Below are 20,264 nucleotides of genomic sequence, written 5' to 3' on the forward strand. Positions count from 1 at the left end.
ATCTTAACTGCAAATTCTTTCGCAGGAAATACAGGAAGAGAAACAGTGCGTAAGATCAAGAATATTATAGTCTGGAGATGGGACAGCAGAGCTGAGGTGGAGCTTCCTCGACTCAGCAGCCTGGGCAATGTGTGTTTTGGGTTATCCAGCTTGTGCTCGAGCTGTCAAAGTTCTTTCTGCTTTTCCCTTGCTCCAAAAGCTTTCTGTCAGTATATTTTTTCTGCAGAAAGCTTTGGCTAACCCTTTTTGGGGGTTTTGCAAAGCAGAATACATGAGCTGAACCTTCACAGCAAATTAACTCATCTGCTGGCAGTGGCTCGTGGTTTTACACGTTGGTAGGAGCTTGGGGAACATGTGTCTGTGCCAAATGCACCGCGTCTGTTCAGCACTCTGACATCTGTGAGCAAAGAGGTTAATATACCGATGGATAATTAGGTATTTCAGTACCGGCATCTCACTATTTAGCAATACCTTTTTGTGAAATTATGCCATTTCACCACCTCTGTTTTTTGACAGCCAGTGTTAGAGCCAGATTCTCTGCTGGTGTAAATAGGCATTAACACTGCTTTAATTACTCCGGCTTACCCCAGTGGAGGGTGCTGTGACTTTGGCAGCTTCTCTTTAGTCCAACCTAATTGCATTTACACAGGCAACAATTTTCTCTTCACAAATCACCTGATCTTGTCAAGAGAGTTCATCTTTGACCAGAATCTATTCCTCAAACTTCCAGATCCTTAAAAAAATGTCATTATAAGCATAACTTTATATACAGGAGTTCATTTGAGCTTTCTCTGCCTTGTACGGGAAGGACGTTCTCCACCAGGCCACACAGAGAGAATTGGAGAGTGGGGCACTGCAGCCAAAATAAATATGCTGTCAAGGCAGGTAGGATTTCAGAGTTTTGGTGTGAGACATCTGGTGGCCTTCAGACATGGTATCTCAACCGTTTTCTCTAGGAGGGCTTTTGAAATTTGCATATTGTTTATGGAAATTGGCATCCATTTAATGGATAGACTTCTGGATTATGAATGTTTCTAGATATATATTCCTATAGTACACTGGTGTCACGCTACTATAGATTTTCAGATTATGCTGGCAAATATATCTTTTGTCATTGAAAGAAACAGAAGACGTGGGTCTACATCCCTCAGCTGACTGGATATCTAAGTACTATGTTTTATTTAGTCTTGAAATAAAGAATGTTCATTTTATTGTGCTTGTTTCAATCAAACTTTTCCTCAAAAAGCTGTCAACATGGATATTTAGAAACAACCTTTGCTTGTCTTCAGGGAAGATGTCACTGTTTGTGCAGATGGGCTGCCAGCTCCTTTCTCGTTCCCAAATACTGCTGTAGCTGTACCTCCAGTGAGAACGCATTTATGTGTTCATTTATCTGGCAGCACAAATCCAGAAATATTGCTAGGCACGTAGAAATTTCATCCATGGCTCCCTCTGATAAAATTTAGATAAATAGAACTTGGAGAGGAGACTGAAGAAGATATTCATGGAGAAATGACAAGCTGTTGGAAACTTCCTTTTTAGAAAATGCAGAACATCAGAAACTAAAAGAGAGAAAGTTTTTATCATAACCACAGCACGACTCCAACTTTGATCTTTACTAAGGGATAATATATTCACAATATCCCATTGTCTTTCCTTAGAGGGAGTTTCAAAGATGCCTGAAGAAGGTTCCTACCGTCTGTTAGCTCTGATTTCAGTGCTATACTGAAATTATAACGGGCTCCTGTTTCAGTTTGGGGCTTTTGAATATCCAGCTTGAGAGTACTGTGGGTGCACAGGAATGTGTTTGGAGATGGGAGCAGGAGCTCTGCAGCTCCATCACATAACACCCTCGGAAAAATATCTGTTACCTTGAATGATGTAGAGAGAGAGGGGACACCCATCTGTGTTCCTGTGGGATAGCCTTGTTAATTTGCAAGTTTTGGTATATAGAGAATGAACTATATAGCTTGTGAGGGAGCATTTAAATCAAAATGGATGAGATGTACAAGAAGTGGGAAAATGTAGCTTCTTTATTCTCTGTTTGTGTTGCAGTGGAGGTAGGGATGGACTGAGTGACATGACAAATCTCTGGAGAGATCGGCTTCAAAACGGAGGTCAAGTTGCCCAAGTACAATATTTGAACAAAAAGATCAACAGCTTTTGTGTGAACTGAATATATGTGTATATACGTATAAATCAGGGAATTGGAAATTGCTGTGATGGGGTTTCAAAGGCTGAAAAAGCAGGACAGTACTAAACTCATTCATTAACACACTCTTGGCAAGCAGTCAGTTCTCACACAGTATTAATCATCAGTGCTATTTATATAAAGCCTTTATTCTTTACCACTAATTTTCTAAATTAGCTGTGAGTACACAGGACAAGGGAGGCAATGCCACCTCGTGCTGGTGGCTGTGGCTCCTGGTGGTCCCAGAGGCTGAGGTTCAGGTGAACAAGGTTGAGAACTCATCAATGAGAAAAGCCCAAACTGAAGTGTGTTGTCTGTCTTCTCCCATTTTCCTTGCTGACGCCTGGTTTTTTATCCCTTTTTCCTTTGGTTTGCCAGCCATCTTTGCTGTGTATTTGGCAGTCTATAAGTGGTCCCCTGTGCTTCTCTTGTCTTTTTTATGACAAGTTTTGTTGGATGCATCCTGCGTGCAGCTACACACAGCTGTCTTTGCCCTTTTGGCGGTCACTTTGTTTGCATACTTGTGCACTGTGCTTGACCACAGCGTTACAAAAATACATCTATACCACTAACTAGCTTAGTACGCTTATTTCTGGATTTGAGGCAAGCTAATATTAATTATATCTGCACTATTAGTAATTACATCCTGAGTGGTAAATTTATAATGTACAAGTATCAGAGGCCTCTAATTTGGCTACAGTTTCCTAGTATTGATTTGGGAAGCACTATGATAAATGTTATTTCTTACAGAAAGGAAGCAGCTTGTCAACTATTTGCGCCGTGTGTGAGAAGGATTATGCTTAGTCTATGTACAGGCTGGTGAGTCGAATTTTAATTGCTTTACATGCATTAAATTGGTACTTGCATGTTTGCAACCAATTAGATCAAACTATTTTTGAGTACTTAAACTAGGAAGTAAAATATGCATTTGAGCAGGCGCATATCTGTATGTCTGGGCTTTTCAAATGGGATATATTCGGTAAGTGAATCCAGAGCCCCTTGACAGCCTAGTTTTGTAAGAGTGCCAGACTTTACCTAGACCTGTGTGGGATTTCATGTTGTTTTTCTTTTAAAGCCACTAGTACATTATGTTGCTATGGCTACTCCATCACAAAACCCTGTTACCAATGCATTAGTGTGCTTTAAACTCAGTGTTTCCCCCTCTTATTTGAAATTCTATTGTATTTTTCTCCTGTGCGGGATATTTTTGGAAGAGGTTTGCATTAAGGAGGGCTTCAAGACCTCTTGGTGTAACAGACTTAAGGTTTTACTGTTTAGCTGTCCACTGTACCCCTTTAATCAGTTTCATTCGCTCTGTTATTGAGCGGCCGGAGGGAATTGGCATTTGTGCCCTGGCTGTATACACTTTGGTATTACTGATAAATTAAGCTATCATACTGAAACGCAGATTGGCAGAGCTGAGGTGTCAGGTACATATTCTTCCAGCATCAGAACAAGCTACTGGACTTTAAACGTTGCTAAAGGAAAAAGTAATGTGATATGATAGACAAGGTGCTAACTCTAAAGCATTTTTTTGGTTCCAATAATATCCTAGACATCTAACGCTCCCAGAATGTTTTGGTGCCCCAGAGTTGCAGCTAGTCTGGCATTAGGCAGAAGCAGCAGGTCACCATCTTGGTGGGCTATGGGCAGCAGTCCATACTCCCTAAAGATGTGCTAGTAGCTAGAAAGGGGGAGTGAAAAGGCATGCTTGTAGGGCGGGCAGTGGGTGAGTCTCGCCTGCACTCTCATCATGTTGAGAGAGCTGCTACCAGAAAACCAGGCATTTCCCTTCCGACTGGTGATAAAATTGAAGTGTCCTTGAGTGCTGCAATTTCCTTATACCCTTTCCTTTCTTTTTACTCCCATAGTGGTGATGACTGGATGTCGTTTCAATCTGATATTAGTAGGTCTTTGAGAAAAGTGGTGTTTCACGGGAAATCCCTCTCCTGACTTCCTTCTGAAATAACAGCAGCAATGATGATAAAAATATTAAAAAAAAAAATCAGCTTTTTTTTTTTTTTTTTTACATTTACTGCTGCTTTGTGCAAACCAACTTTTTTATCAGTGCTCAGGTCAAAAGCAATAATGCCAGTAAATCTGTAACATTTTCTTTGTTCAGAAAGTGTTACAGGAGTGACACCAGCAGCCCTCAGCAGGGCTCATAGCGTACGTCTGACTTGCAAAACATCCCTCCAGTGGGTTCAAAGGATGATCATCCTCAGCCCTCTCTGTGTGAGGGTGGGATCTCCTCTCCCATCTTGCCAGGCATAACAAGACAACTGTACTGAAGATCACCCTCAAAGGTGGCTTGCTTTCCTCCTCTCCTCCTGACAGGGAGAAGGTTAATGAGCTCCTGGGTTAGCTATAGAAATACTCTTAAAAACTGCCAAAGCGCTCCCAAAGCTGTGGGAAAGGGTTAGCTGGCTGGCAGTTCAGAGCCAGCCATCCTCAGTGAAGTAAATGCTCTCAAAACACTTGTGGGAGGAAGGGTTCGGCGCAGAGATGGACAGTTTGGCTTTAAAAGCTTGGACTTTCTTCTTGTCTCCCTAAAGTCCACCTGAGCCCCAGGTAGAGCAAAGCTGCTCTGCCAGGTCTGCGGATCCTGTCGGCACCAAACACTTCTCTAACATTCCATATGTCACCTCTGACTCCGGGCAGGGGTGTTTGGGGCTCATATAGCCCTGTTGGTAGTTGGTGTTAAATCCACGGTTCCTGGTCCTGGCACTGAGTGTGGCGCTCCTGACTCGGCACGGTCTCTTGTTTTCTCCTCACGTACCTACTTCAGAGAAACTGGAAGTGCCTGGAGAGAGTTTTAAACCCAGCTGTTGCAGAGTGCCGAGCTCCTCGGTTTTCTTTTTAAAGGGAGTGAAAGCTGCCGTTGTGTTCAAATCAAGAGGGATATGAATCTCTCAGTTGCAGTAAATTATTCTTGTCACTTAGTGTCTGTCTTCTGCATTTCTCTGAAACTTATTAAAACATGTCTGGAAAAGGAAAGGGAAAGTAGAGTATCTCGGGTCATAGTAAATGCTGCTGTTTGTAATTCGTCACCAGACAAGACAGTAAATGAATTTGAGCTACTCGCATCAGGGAGACTTTGAATGACATTGCATATCATAGTGTACCTCTGAGGGGATGCATTATGCAGCCTCTTTTTCCAGATTTTATCTGATTTTGGAAAAAAAAGAATGGAAGTCCATGATCTCTATCTACAAATGAAGACATGGGCAGGCAAATAACCTTGATCTGGGAAAGGAAAGAATGGCCTCGTGTTTGTGATGTGGAAGAAATGGATTATGTTCTTGTCTGTCACAAACCTTGTGCAACCTTTTACGAATCACTAAATTATTCTATCTTTTGTCTTCCCCTGTTTTATAGCAGCTCTAAACCACTCATGAAATGTATTTTTGGGTAGTTTAGCTTTAGTTGAAGCATTTGTAGTTTTCCAAAGCAGGTCAGATCTTGTGGTGTTGCCCTTCTTACTGTTCCCGCTCATCCCGCAATGCCATCATACCCCTAGGCCTCGGTGCGCTCCCCTCGCTGGGGTGCGTGGGTGGGTGCGCTCATCTCAGCGTGTTCCAGGACCCCAAGTCCGGATCCTGAAAACACCTAACAAACTATGGTTTCTTTTTTAAAAATGTGGTCCATGGAAACCACACGTAGAATAGACACAGAAAAAAGACAAAAAATCTGTAACTTGTCTAAAACTGCTTGGTATTTTGGAGTCCACAATTGTTCCCAGAATCCTTTGTGTAATGGAAACTTCTTTTTACATGTTTCTTTCCTGAAGTAAATGATGGACTCCGTATTTTCTTTCTACAGCACGCGGACAGAGCACTCCTGATGCTTGTTCTTCTCCTGGCTTTGGGAACCTTGCATGATCAACCTGATCTAGCTCATTTAATCTTCAGTCTGGGACTTTGGGAGCTTTCATGAGAAAATGAATTGCAAGACCGTTAGTCTCTTGTAGCCATTTATATTCCTTGGAAGAGAGCCTTAAATTGATTTTTAACTGAGAAAAGAAATATGTGCATACACCCTTGCTTTGGAAAGAAAGGAAAGAATTGTATACTTCAGTCCCTGAAAATTACTGCGTTACTGAGGACAATTCCTAGATTATTTTATTTGTAGATGACAAGAGAAATATGTGCATACACCCTTGCTTTGGAAAGAAAGGAAAGAATTGTATACTTCAGTCCCTGAAAATTACTGCGTTACTGAGGACAATTCCTAGATTATTTTATTTGTAGATGACAAGTATTTGTGAAGTTTTATTGCATAGTTCAGACTCATTCAAGCATCTTTTGGAGGTGTCACTTTAAAGAAGGGAGCGGGAAGGATGGAGAACAGAAAGGCCTCCTTCCTCAAGGCTCTCTCTGAGTCAAAGTCCTATTAGTCACGTTAAATCCTAACTCTCTAACATTTATCTTACAAAATGTCTCATATTTTTCTAAAATGATTAGATTGACCAAAGAAATAGAGATCTATTTTATATGATGATACCTTGTGAAATTAAGGTTGACAGGTGATAGACTTTCTCTTTAGAAGCGCTTGAGAGAGAAAAGTAATCAATGGAGAAAGTTATAGGAAAATGTTAGCATAAGAATGAGTGGTTTCAAATAGTCTGCTCATAAATTCAGGCTGGACTTCAGAAGTTTTCTCACAGATAGAGGAAATGAGGTTCTGGAATGACTTTCCAATAATAACGGAAAAGGCAATCAAGCAAGTTGTAAAAGACAAAATCACTTTTCTGCGGGTAACTCTGCTATATAACATATAATCTCATTCATTGTGTGGGAAGTTCTTCATGGGCCTGTGTTTCTGTCCTAACAGAAATTCCCAGATGGGCAGGACCGGGGCTTTGCTGGCAGTATGGCATCCTCCAAAGACTCTTTCATTAGTAATTTTCATAAGGGAGGGATATAACACTTTCCCAAGCATTTAGGAATCTCTGGTGGGTAAACAGTGGGTTGGGGTGACCCTGGCTGGCTGCCAGATGCCCATCCAGCTGCCCTCTCACTCCCTGCTCTTCAACAGGTCATGGGGAGAAAATTAGATGTAAAAAACCCCATAAAGACACTTGCCAGTTATCCTTAAGGGCAAAACAGACTCAATTTGAAGAAAAACAATTTGATATGTTGCCAATTCAAAACAGACATCAGATGAAATGATGTGAAAACTCACGATACTTTACCACTTCTGCCTACTTACCATGGCTTACAAATGAAATAAAATAAAAAAGGAGCAGCCCCACACCTCTGAACGGGGTTCGTGCTTGCTGGCCTGTTTCCAATTACCTCCACCTCGCCGGGAGCCTGCCAGGGAAGGAGCCCCGACCCCTCCAGTGGTGGCAGGTGCCAGTGCTGGTCTGCAGGATGCTCTTACACCTCCTGGTTTCAGGAACGGCAGCTTGGCCCTGCCAAGTCATTTACTTGCGGGTGGAGAAAACCAGAGGTCATTTGTTGATTCTTCTGCCACTGAGCCTCGAAGTGTGGAAAATCCTTTATCTTTGAGACTTTCTAACTTTCTTCGCAGTTGGTATCACAACAAGCCTCTGAGAGATGTAAGCAGCAGCATTCCCATTTTACACATAAAAATAAACCTTGCTAGCTTGGTTGGAACTAATTTTCTAATTAACGGCTCCCTGATTTTCTTTTTTTCTTGGAAGTTGTGTTATTCCTGTGGATAATAGTACTTTTTGTTGTTGTTAAGCTCATTTGGGTTATTTTTCCTTAGTGAGTATCTCTTTTGATTTAACTGTAGGCAGTTAGGGAGAACAATAGCGAGCAGATAAATGAAAGTGTACAGAAAGTATCCATTAAAAATATAGGTCTTCGCCTTACTTGCCACAGAAGAGCAAGATGTAAGATTGCTATTCTTTAGATTCTTTTCTCATAGCCTATTAACACCCCCTTATCTTTTTCTAAACTTCATATTTCTTTCCAGCAAATCAGCAATGTATTTATCAAGTGAAAACATGCTCCTTTAAAGGTCACACCACCCTTAGATTGACTTGACTGTTGATTGCACTTGAGCTAGTAGCTTTAATTCATGTTGACTCCATTTGTTTTTAATTAAGCAATGTCTTTTAGGCAACGATAGCCCATCACTACTGCCAACAGGTATGTTTTGCTCTTTAATATTGAGTCTTATATTCTAGTTTAACTGAGATGAAGCTTTGAGGGCGATTTACTCAGACTATAGATTTTTAAACAGGAATGCAAATTGCGAGACAATTTGCAAGAGTCCAATTTAACCTAATAGCTTCGAAGTGAATTCTAATAGAAACAACTCACCTAGCCATATACCTAGTTGCATATTAACGTATACTGGCTCAGTATCAAGGGCGAACCAGGTAGCATTTACATTTATTAACACTGTCCCTGTCCAATAACGACCCTTTCAGAGACGATGGGCTGCTGCTTCCTTCCTTCCCATCAGAAAGGTCCTTTGCTAACTATATTCTCAACATATGGTTTGGTTAATCAAATACAAATCTCTATATGTGTGTTGTAGGTCTTAAAACCCAGAAAACAAATTTTAAATGAACAAAAGCCCCACACCTGTTTGGGTAAGCTCTGGGACAGCATTTTTTTTGTCAGCTTGCTTAATTTTTCTTATTTTTGGAAGAGCATGGAAGAAGAGAGCATGGAGAGAGTTGTCTGAGATCAATAGCAGCATCTGTCTGAATTAGCAGTGGAGCAAATTAGGATGATCTTGTGCCGGGACCTCTTAATGACAAAAGCATTGGTATCTTTTCTGTTAAAGACATCATGTTTTCTGACTGACGTGTTGTGTATGATGTGTACTGAGGAGTTGGAACCATCTGCTTCATAGTGCCAGGGCTATAGCATTTCTTTCCTGTCTCACATACGACTCCAGTGCTGCTTTTGCAGTACTAACATTGTTGTTTCTTTCTTGTCTGTGTTAATAGTATAATGCTGCTTACTTGCACAGAGTACAATTTTTGTAAAAAAAAAAAACAACAGGAAAATGTAATCCTGTCTATAAAATTTGCAAGTGAAAGGACAATAAGGGTCTTAGAGAGTATTACAACATTTCAGATGGTATTTGGCAGTACAAGGCATATGAATTCTTAAATCTTTCTGAATTAGTAGTGATTAGTAAATATTATACATGGATTTCTAAGAGTTTTGCTTTTCTTTTTATGCCTTCTCTGTCTTCTGACAGCAGAAGTGGAAATTGTGGCAGTTGTGACTGGAATGTTAATAACTGAACCAGGCATTTTTAGTCAGTGGGATTCATTAGCTGTTTTTGCTTGAGTTGTATAATATCATTAGTATTTTATGTATACTTACACAATTGGTTTGGTTTGCTTTTAACAAAACAGAACAGAATCTCTTACCTATTTATTTTTTATGCTTTTGTTTGTTATTTCTTGGCAATTAAGCAACATTTGCCTGTGCAGCAAAATCCTTTTCTTCTAAGCAGGCGATTCTGCTCAGAACACCTATATTTTTGGTATTTCATGTATTCAGTCCTCCTTCTCCCCTTGCTGTACTTTTTGATAATAGATTCTTAGCTATTCCTACTGCTTCTAAATAGAAGCTGCCTCTTTTGGAAAAGTAATGAAAAGGAAATCAACAGTGGTAATCAAACTGAATTATAGCAAAGTTCTGGCTTTCAGCTAGCAATTGCTACAGAAATTGGGCCCAATTCATTATGTACTGTATGCACATGTAATTGAAATTTCCTTCCTTTTTTTCATAAACATGTTCCCAAAATACTGTGTATCTCTTATCCTTAATTAAGGGAAAAACTCAACCTGAAACTCAGGCAATTACTAGAATTTCTGCTGGGCTGCAGAAGATTGCAGAAGAACGAGGTGAGAACACCACTAAATACAATAGGCACAGGCATCTTGCTGCTCTTCCTTGTATTTCCACTGCCAACAGGATGCAGACAGAGTGAAGAATGACTTCAACTCATTAGAGCTCTTAGGGGAAAAAAAATGACCAAATAACCAGTGCATGTACTTTTTACTATGAGACCAAAATTGTTTTCTCTTTTTGATTTGGTCAGTTGCTTGATACTTACTTCCTTGCAGGCTCTCTTTTGCAGCAGAAATTTATAGCCGAGCTGTCTGCTTATACGGGAAGCCCATTGCTCTTAACATTACAAAAAACAGATAAGGACTGTTTTCTTCACTCGAAAAAAAGGTCTTTTTTTATTTTTTCTTTTTTTTCCCAGGTAGCACTCTGCGCAAAAAGGGCTGTGTCTCACAGCCACGTTTCCAGTGCCGCTTCTGCCGCTTTCTATCTGCTGCTTTGTGCCTGTATTTGCACGTTATGGAAAAAGTGCTGGAAGCTACTTCTAGCATTTTTATTGCATTCCCGGTTTTCTTCTTTGCGTACCTCTGCTTCTGGTTGAGCTTGTTCATGTGTAGTTTTTGCATTATCAGCCCAGCAGGATTTTGTAGCCAGCTACCCTCAATTCCTTTATGCAGATCGTGAGATGAAGAAGATGAGATTTTTGGTTTCAATGAGGCTTTACGCAAATTTCACCCCACTAATCATGCCTGCCCCTATTAATCATGCCTGTGGTGTCTGAAATGGCAGCATGCTTCTCATGTGTGCGATCACACAAAAGGGAAAGCAATAAAATCACCACTCAATCAGGCTTAGCAGGTTACATGCTTCATGCTGGGTTTCCTGTCAAGACATTTTTGCTCCAGTGAACCCAGTTGTGTTTTGCTGCCTTTCAAATCTGCTTTGGGGATATTTTGTGGTTTTCCCTTTCCTTTTGTCTGGCTTCTTTCCTGCTCCTTGCTGAGTCTGCGCTGAAGGCCTTCTGAAGGAAGCCAGTTGCTTTGGGCAAACCTGCTTGCACCTTCCTTAGCCCGACAGAGGCTGTTTGGCCAGCACATTCCCTGCTGGAGCTTCTGCATTGCAGTCTCTGTCCCAAGGGCACATCCCTGAGGGCAGCCATGGTTAAACTCAAATTAGCTTTGGAATACTGTGAATTTTTGGATAATACTGCGAACGCCACTTTACAGGATGAGGGCAGTGCGAGATCTCTGCCAGGGCCTATGCTATTTAAACCAGTTCCCATTTACCTTCATGCACATGCAGGTTTCAGTGGTTAAAACTCCTAAAACTTCCCTATTTTGCACCTTCCTTCCTGCTCCTCTCAGAAGAGAAGCAATCTGTTACAGGTTTGCCTTCTCAGCATTTATCACCTGGAGCCACTAGAGCAAAAAGAGTGAATATACAACCTTATTTAAGGTGTTACTTCTAAGGTATCTGAGGACTTCCTATATGAAATAAGATTTCTAGCAGGCTATCTGAAATAGCCTCTTCTTGTTCCTCTGGGCATGCTATCCCCTCTGAACAGCATGGCAATTTTATTTATGAGGACTTACTCTTAAAATCTGCGTAGCAATAGACTAGGTGGCTATTATTATTACAATTATTATTATATTCTAAATCATAGAGTCAGTGCAAGTTCACAGGACATGTTATTCTTTCTCACAAACTGTGGGCCACATTAAAACAGTGACCTTTCACATCCGAGGTGTTTAAAATTAAAAGCAGAGGTGGTGTGCATTTCAGAGCCATCACTAGAATGACCTGGAAGGCACAGGGCTGGGATTTGGGGGAGCAAGCCAGCGCCGAAAACCCCACTGCTTTCACTGGGGTCTGGATTTCACTTTGTGAATTTTAGAATATTTCACTCTGCTAGCACAGTGTGTCCCATCTGTGGGAGAAAAGGATGAAACTCGGTGTCCTGCAGTTTCCTGAGGGTGGTAGTCAACCAAATTTGTGTTTTGGAGGGGAAAAGGAGGCTCCTGCTGATAAGAAAGGCTCTGTTTGATTCTAATCTTTTTCACCTGTTGAACAATTATTGATGACTTTCATTTATAGTGCTTTGTTGTCCTGCTATGTAAAAAGGAATAATCAGTCCTGCATTAAGCTACATGTAAAAAGTCTGTCTTTATTTGCATTGTAATGAAGGGCTACCTAAGGTGTTAGAAGCAGAATCAATAGGCTAATGAGATTTTATGCAAACAATCTCAAGTAGCAACCTGGTCTCACCCTTAGATAAAAGGATTTATTTGAAGTAGGAAAATACTTTAAAGTTTTTTTTTACAAAAGATGTATTCTTACATCAGTGCAAATTGAAACATGAAAAAGAACTTTTTTTTTTTATTGTAAAGTATTTCAGAAAATAATTCCAATGTTCCTACATGCAGTAGTCAGTAATAAGCTAATCAGGCCAATTCTTACAAGAAGGCATACAGTCTTGTGTATCAGTTTCATTCTTTTCTTTGACACTCGTATTTAACCTCAAGGATGAAGTATCTAGAAGTCCACAGCTGAATACAAACCATCGTCTCTGGAATAAAAAGTAAAATAAAAATAAAAGACCCTGCCTACAGCTTCCCAGGTAACGTGTACTTTGCAGCTGGGGAAGAGACAATTTTGCAGGTGAAGAACTGACCATAATGGTACAATGTGAGATAAATATTTTGGAAAAGGGTGTGGATTTACTTTCTTAGCTTTATATCGGTGTCCTTTCTTTATTCTGTTATACTTACGATTGATTCTTCGTATCTTTTAAATGAAACTGCCTTGCAGAATGCATATTTTTCAGCTGGACTCTGGCGGCGAATTTTGATTTGCTGCAGTTGTTGTAGGGAGAGGGAACAGAGCTCTGAATTTTCTTGGAGAGGCAGAGAAGGCTGCAGGGAACTGCTGTGGCCAGACCCCGTTTGTTCTGCTTAGCCCTGCTACGCCTGGGGTGAGGCACGGGAAACACACCTGATTTAGCTATCCACAGCGCTAAGATGCTGTAGAATAAAGTATAGAAACATGTGTTCAGCTGCATGAGGTAGTTTGAAACGTCATGAACTATGGGTTTATCCAACACTCACAAAAAATACAGACAACGTAAACTATCCTGGTTTATTAGAAAGACATGCAGAAAACAAGAGACCGAGCAAGGCACGATCAAGAACCTCAGGCAAAACCAAAAAAAATTCAGTAAAGGTAGATCTAAATTATTCTCTTTTTCCATTTTCCCAGCTAGCTCGAGCGTGAGAGAGAAAAACACATTTTTATCCAGGAATCTGCCCTCCCACCAAACCTCTTCATTCTCTTTGTGTAAGAAATAAAACACTTTTATATATTTTCTCAAGCGCTCCAGTGCTTCTGAATGGGTTTGTTTTCATCAGCCAGTACCATGGGTGCAATAGGTGTCTGTCTCACAGCCAGAGACAGACTCAGATGGACTGCAATGAAAAGGACAAGGAGAAGAGGAAGCTTTCCTGCATCCTAGTGCTTAAGAATGCATTTTTCCTTTCAGCTGCTCCTATGGTGGGAGCGATAGCTCGCGCTGTTCGTAATGGGGTTGGGTATGTGCAGCTTTGAAATGGCAGAGGTGTTGTTAAACCTGTCTTGTAGCATCCTGTGAAAGAAGCACTCGCTATCCCCCAGTATTGCCTTGTTTTCATGACTGTTCCAAACTGAATGGAGGTCAAGAGTCCTGTTATCTTCAGTGAGATTTGCAGTTGCACGATAGGAATACATTATGTAGACTGTTAATTGCAAATTTGACTTGTCCTGTGACTTTCTTAGAATAAGAAGTATTTGGGTGCTGCTCCCCCTCATCTTGATATATACAATGCTCTCACTGTTTAAGAGACTCCCTTCCTTCCTGAGGGCAACCATTTCTTCTCCAAGGCCGATAGTGCCTGCGGTGAAGGCTACTCTCCTTCCACGTCACGTAACTCTTTTGGTACTGGAGGCCGAGAGAGAAATGTCCAAGGCAGTTTAGGGTTAGAAGCCTTTTGAGAGTGCTCGTCTCTCAGAAGGTGAGCATCTCCCATCTCATTGGCATTGCTTTACTCAGAGATGCCAGACCTTTCTGGCCAAGTAGCTTCTACGTTTTTCTTCAAGACTGAGTAGGTATCTAATCTCTGTGTTTTGCTAATGAATAGATAAACTGAATGAATTTGCACTAAAATAAAATGATTTCTTGTTAAAAGTGCTAATGAATCCTGTTCCTTATAAGAATAAAACAGAACTTCTGCATTTGTCAGTTATTATTAGGTTTTGGGGACTTTTTGGCTTTGTTGTTTTGTTCGTTTGTCTTACTTCTGCTTTCTGATGAAATCAAGCCCCCTGAGAAGTGGGCAAAGCAGCATTTCATGGCAGAGCACTTGTGGGATGTGCCCTGTAGTGAGACATGTCTACTCTGAATTTCTCTGGGATACTGCCAAAATGCTCTTTGAAAGACAGCCCTGCACGTGGAAGGTGCACTCCTTACAGTGAGTAGTGCTCCATTTGACATGAAAATTGCAGACTGTGTTTAGGAAAGGGAATTTTGTCAAATAAATAGTTTTGGAGTTGTTTTGATTGTTTTTTTTTTTTTTTTGGGGGGGGGGGGGAGGGGGGGAGGGTGGAGAAGAGAGTGAAAAAAAAGCTGTGGCTTTCTGACTTTTAGGATTTTAAAGCTGCTGTCGCAGTCTGGGTGTTGGGTGTTGTCTCACTGATTTCTTTTCACCCCCTTCCCTTCACTCACATCCATCAGTTGCAGACCAAGTGAGACCCGTGCACATTTAAACACTGCCCTAATAGCCCGTGTCAAGTTCAAACAGCTTCCCAGCTCTGTGGTCTCTGTTGTCAATTGTGAACCACATTTTTGGAAACAAGGGTGGGATATATAAGCTTTCTGTGCTGCCACTGCTGGGCATTGGTAGGGCTGCATCCCTGTCTTGTGGTGGCAAAGCCAGATTTCCCATGACGTACTGCACTTTCTAGGCTAATGGTGGGTTGGTGATGCTTTCTATTTCCATGTTTAGCTAAAGACCAACTCAAAACCAGGTAAAATTGGAGAGTAAAATAGATTGAAGGAAGAAGAGTTTTTTGGTTAGCATGTTGTTTTCCGTTAGCTCTTCCCACAATTTTGTTTACTGCAAACAATATAAGTTTCCCATTATGTACTTATCAGATTTTTAATTGAAGGGACAAACTAGATAAGGCTTCCTGTTTTGGTTTTAACAGGTCTGCTGAGAAGTTATCATATGATCTATAACTATTTATGAGTTAATTTTTTTCTCTGATATAATTTTTTTTTATTCCTTCTGTGGGTCCTTGAGTTTCTCCTACTGTGGAGCCCAAGGGAATCAGTAAATGAAAATCTAAAGCAGTGATCACAATGAATTATACTTTTACTGTTTCCCATATGAAGAATTAGTTTCTTCCCTTTCTTTTTCTTGTTACAACCTGTATCACAAGCTTAAATTATCAAAATTTTTCGTTAATATTCCATGTAAATTTTAGTGGAAGGATGACAGTGTTGTGACCTTTGTGCTGCACCATTTTCTGATTTGGATTTCTTTTCCTGTGTCTTTAAGTAAAGAATAATCAAAATAGGTGACTTCTTGCAGTTCTTAATAGCAAAGCCATTGAGTCAGGTTTTTTGTGGTCCTCAGATATGGAGATACCCTGTGGAAAGGTAGTGGGGCAAGGGGGTAACCTACACAGGATTTCCACATCTTATGACTTGCTTGGATTTCTTATATGGCTTCCAAAATTAACTTCAACTTACACTGCTGCGGGATGGGGACAGATTAGATGTCTGGTGAACATGCCAATAACTACCTACTGTCTGCTATTTTATCAGAAGTTTGGCAAAGAATATAAAACAGTTCTTGGGAGTCTCAAATAGGAAACTTTGGTAGTGCAGTCAGGCTCTTCACAGATGAACTATAAACTCCTGAGAACATCTGAATTGAGCTTTGAGTTGACAACAAAATCTCTGAACTCAAGCCAGCTCCTTGTTTTGTTATGGGTCTAGCTGGCCTTGGCATAGGTTTCTGTGAAACATTGGAATGAGAAATAAATTGTTTGTAGTTTTAAAAATTAATAAGGTGGGGGTTTTTTGGTTGAGGTTTCAGTAACTTTCAGTGAGGAAGCACTGCTGCGTCATCATCACAGATCATACAGTGAGGATCAATTAAGGCCCCATAAACTCTGTAATAGTTGTGTTTGACAGTTCCATCTTGTATTTTATTGCTTCAAGTAAATGCAGTATATAATTTTCCTTAGAATTAAAAAAAAATAAAATCACAAAAATAGTTTTTTGCACATTGTCTTTAGCACCAGCATTATTTTCCTATGTATGTTACATTCTCCTTTCCTGACTACTCTTGATTATAGTCTCCCTCAGTGTTTTTTTATATCCCTTCTGGGGAAGCAGTGGAAAACCTGCAAGTGCTGTCCAGTTCGGTGGCTGCTTCTTGACATGAGTACCATCGCAGTTTCACAACCTCCTTCTCACGAGTTATATGCAGTAGGAGGGTGATATTCAGGAGCAAAGTATTTCAATGACTGTCTTCCTTCAGCTCATGATGCGGGTGAAGAAAATGTACAAACAGCAGAGACAGAAACAAGAAAGCAGTGTGAACAGTGGGGAGATTTCAGATGCCTAAATGAAGGTAACCAGAGAAAGGGTCAAAGTATTTGGCTAAGTCAAACCGTCCTTGTGCAGTTCCCTGGTTAAATGATATATGAGGACTAAGGGTAAACCCAGCGCATTAGAGGCCACTGTTTAGCAAAAGCCACTCTCTCCTTTGGGGTGCTGGTTCTGTCCTTGCAGCAGCCTTGAACTTGTATGACACAAAGCAGCAAACCGCTGTCATTACTGTTCTTTCTCTGAAATCAGACTCTTTCTGTGGTCTCCCTGCATGCCAGATCTCTTCTCACTCATCTTCTCCACGTGAGCAGAAAGAGAGCAAAAGGTGAAATATGGGCTGAAATGAAGGGCAGCTCCTGACTTTCTCATCGTGGGTAAGGGACCAGTAAATAATCCCTGCTACAGACCTAGAGTACTGACCTGATAAAATCTGACACGTCATTTACAGTTGGGTGTCAAAAATGCTATTTAACACTGCATTCAAAGCCAGTCTGCCTACTTCAGGTGCAAATGCTTGGAGTAAAACCTCTCATTGCTTACTTCTTTTACTGTATTTCCTATTAAGGTGATTATGCGAGGTGCTGACGAGAGAATAACCTTCCCAAGCTATCTGAGCAATGACTTTAGCACAGCAGATCATTTATGGGAGACGTTTTAGAAAGTCTGAAGTGCTATTTCCAGAGCACTTCTGATAGCGTGGAAGTAGTTTGTTTTATAGGAAGCATGGTTGTTAGTCAATACCGCAGGAACTGAAGGATAATGAAGAACAATTGTGGAGTGAAGGGAACTAGTTCATAAAGCACTATAAACCTTCAGATTTCTAAATCACTAGTTCTAATATGATCCATTTACTGAAAATAATACATTTTAGACATGGAGTTTTTTATTGTGTAAAAATCTTGAAGAATGTAAGAATTCCTCTGGGTTTTACTGAGTTTACCGAGATGCTTAGCACTAAGTGCCTATGTGTTTTTTCCAGTCTGGGTAACATGGGATGGACAAGTTTTTATTTAACTGGGCACTCCTATAACAATGCCATAGCTGGTTTTTTGTGTGCTTTTCTTTACCATGCATGCTTAAGGAGTTTCCCCTGAAAAGCCTTGTTTTCTGCAATCCCAGTGAGCAGGTTTTGCTTATGGGTATAAAGTGATCAGCATTTAATTCAAAGTAGTTGCATGTAAATGTGAAATTCCTACACAAAATAAATCTTTCCACTTTGCAGAAAAGGTGGCTGTTGGTATAAGCTCATTAATCTGCTTAAGAATGATAATAACATTTGTCTCTCTAATTCCAGGGTTTTATTTTTTGAGTAATACCAAAAGGAAATTGATGTAAAAGTTTATGTTGTACCTCAAAACCAATAAGTATTCTAAATTCTTATTAATTATATGAAGAAGAAAAATATAATTTCAGAAGGACATTTAACATAAATGCCTCTAACGAAGTATAGGAAGATGATGTCAAGTGGAAAAAATAATGGACAAGACTTACCCACAGTCTGGTTCCACATTTGTGCTCTGTGGCCATTTCAAATGGCCTGTCTCTTAGTATAACTTCACGTCTTGTTCTTATCTATGGAATGTAGAGCAAAGCAGTGATGTTGGTTTTGTATTTGTGAACCTGGTTAGTGGTGTCATTGAATCTTTTAAGACTTGGCCTACCTGATAAAGTGGTTTAACTGGAAACCAGTCCGTTCCTCTTTAGACTCTGAGGAATTAGGTTCATAGCTCTACTGCTGTGCCCCTGTGGAAATAAAAAAAAGTCATGGCTGCAATTTAGAGAAGCATCTAAGCATGTGCTTAATCCTGAGCAATCCATGGGAGTCAATAGAAGTTAAATATGCATAAACGGTTTGCTGACTTGAGCCTGTGAGCAGTGGAACTCATCAATAACAAAACTAAGTGGATTAAATAGAGGCTGTGGTTGAAAAGAACCTGTAGAAAAAAACCCCAAACAACCCAAAACAACACCCTTGTGGTAAAATTGAAGATGTTCCAGGGCTTTTCTGAATAAGAAAGTTCTCCTAATGTGGTGTTGCAAAATATGGGTTGAGATGGGAAGAGGATCATGGATTCCAGAAAAGGACTCCAAAAGTTAAGGGGTGTGCAGAAGTGAGAAATACACGGAGGCAGGTTTGAAGTGAAAGCTGCAGTGTGGATTGACAGAGGGACAGCTGAACCAAATGGAGTGAGAATTAGCCCCTGACATTGCAATCATCCAACATCAGCATATTATCAAGAAACAAAGAAGCGAATAATCAGTAGCACAGGATGCAGAGTCAAATGTAACCCTTTGCTAGCCAAGTGTGTAAAATTTTCCCAGAATGTATTTGTAACAAGCTTTTGAAAAAATAGAGAACCTGCCTTTCCACTGTGGGTGGAAAGGTAGGGGAAGATGTATTTTTTTGTGATGCAGGATGCTATGAAGAAGGAATAAAATGCAAAAGCAGAGACAAGGTCAAGCCTAGCAGACACTTTTTCAGCTACGTATGAAAGCAACACACTTGGAGAGCCATCACTCCTGGCAGGGAGCTTGGCTTCCTGGTGGTGATGCTCTTATTAGTTGCTAATCTGACACAGCCGACTGACATGAAGGAGAGCCCATCTAACAAGTGTGGAGAAGACACAGACCACTGAAGGGCATCAGCTGCTGTAGCTTCTCTAATCACTGTGTGATACACTAAGGAAAAGAAATGAAAGACTTGCAGGGAAAGGGCAGGAAAATGTTTGAATTGCTGCTCTTTTGGCATAAGGGAGGCTTTTAGGGCTTGGAGTAGATAGTTAGAGAGGTTCCCCCTGACCCCCATTACTACTTGTAGCTATAGATATAGATATTGTGGAATGTTAGTCAAAAAGTTTAGAATTCATACAAAAGGTTTTGCTTCAAATGTATGACCTGAATTTTCAGCTATGCTCCATTTATTGTGGAGAGCATATAAGGGGAGGTGTTTGGAAGGGGAAGAAAGAGAAGAACCAATTCCAAGGAAATACAGAGCAAGAGATTTCTTGGGAAATAGGAAGATGTATAAAGAACTGCAGGATCTGGGATCTGCAGAAACCCTTTTTCAAATGGAAAAGGAAATATAGCACAATTTATCTTGCCTTTGTCTTAGATAAAATCTCCGATTTGGGCAAAAATATATGCTAAAGAGTATACCTGTCCTTTTGGAAATTGTTTGTTGACTATTTTTTTTAGCTTGTGAAGCACTCTGAGAGTGGACAGTGATAAAAAGAAAGGAAAAATTAAAGCCAAAAAACCCCCAAAATCATGTGTTTAACAAAACCAAAAAATCCTCTCTTTGTTTTATTGCATGTAAGTAACATCAGAGAATTGGACTCTTTGAACATAATAAGACTGCAAAACTTTCAGAAAGACAGAAATGTAGCAAATTCATTACTTCTAAATTAGCAACTCCTAGTTAACGATGCATGATTTTTTACTGTCTGTCTGATTGCCTGTCTGTCTTTCTTTTTTCTTTATGTGTTCTTTTTCTTTATTATTTTTATTTTTTCCCTAGACATCTTCAGTTCTGCTATGGGAGATAAGGTATGGAATATTCAAGTAAATTCCTGAAGGAGCCTTTAGATGTTTGGCCCTTGGCTGGTGTGAAGAACAGGTAAGGGCTCTTCCCAGG

At 40.3% G+C, this 20,264-nt stretch overlaps 1 long non-coding RNA gene across 7 annotated transcripts in view; it reads left to right on the forward strand.

The window, feature by feature from the left end:
- Positions 1–6,317: 6,317 nt before the first annotated feature.
- Positions 6,318–20,264, forward strand: part of LOC308071283 — a 107,490-nt gene continuing 93,543 nt past the window's right edge. For 5 of the 7 annotated variants that reach the window (XR_013931058.1, XR_013931059.1, XR_013931060.1 and 2 more), the window contains exon 1: positions 6,318–20,246. This is a non-coding gene — a long non-coding RNA (uncharacterized lncRNA). The remainder of the gene's footprint in view (positions 20,247–20,264) is intronic. The other 2 variants (XR_013931063.1, XR_013931064.1) reach the window with 2 other exon arrangements.

This window comes from Falco punctatus (assembly GCF_963210335.1).
Source record: "Falco punctatus genome assembly, chromosome: 11".
NCBI lineage: Eukaryota > Metazoa > Chordata > Aves > Falconiformes > Falconidae > Falco > Falco punctatus.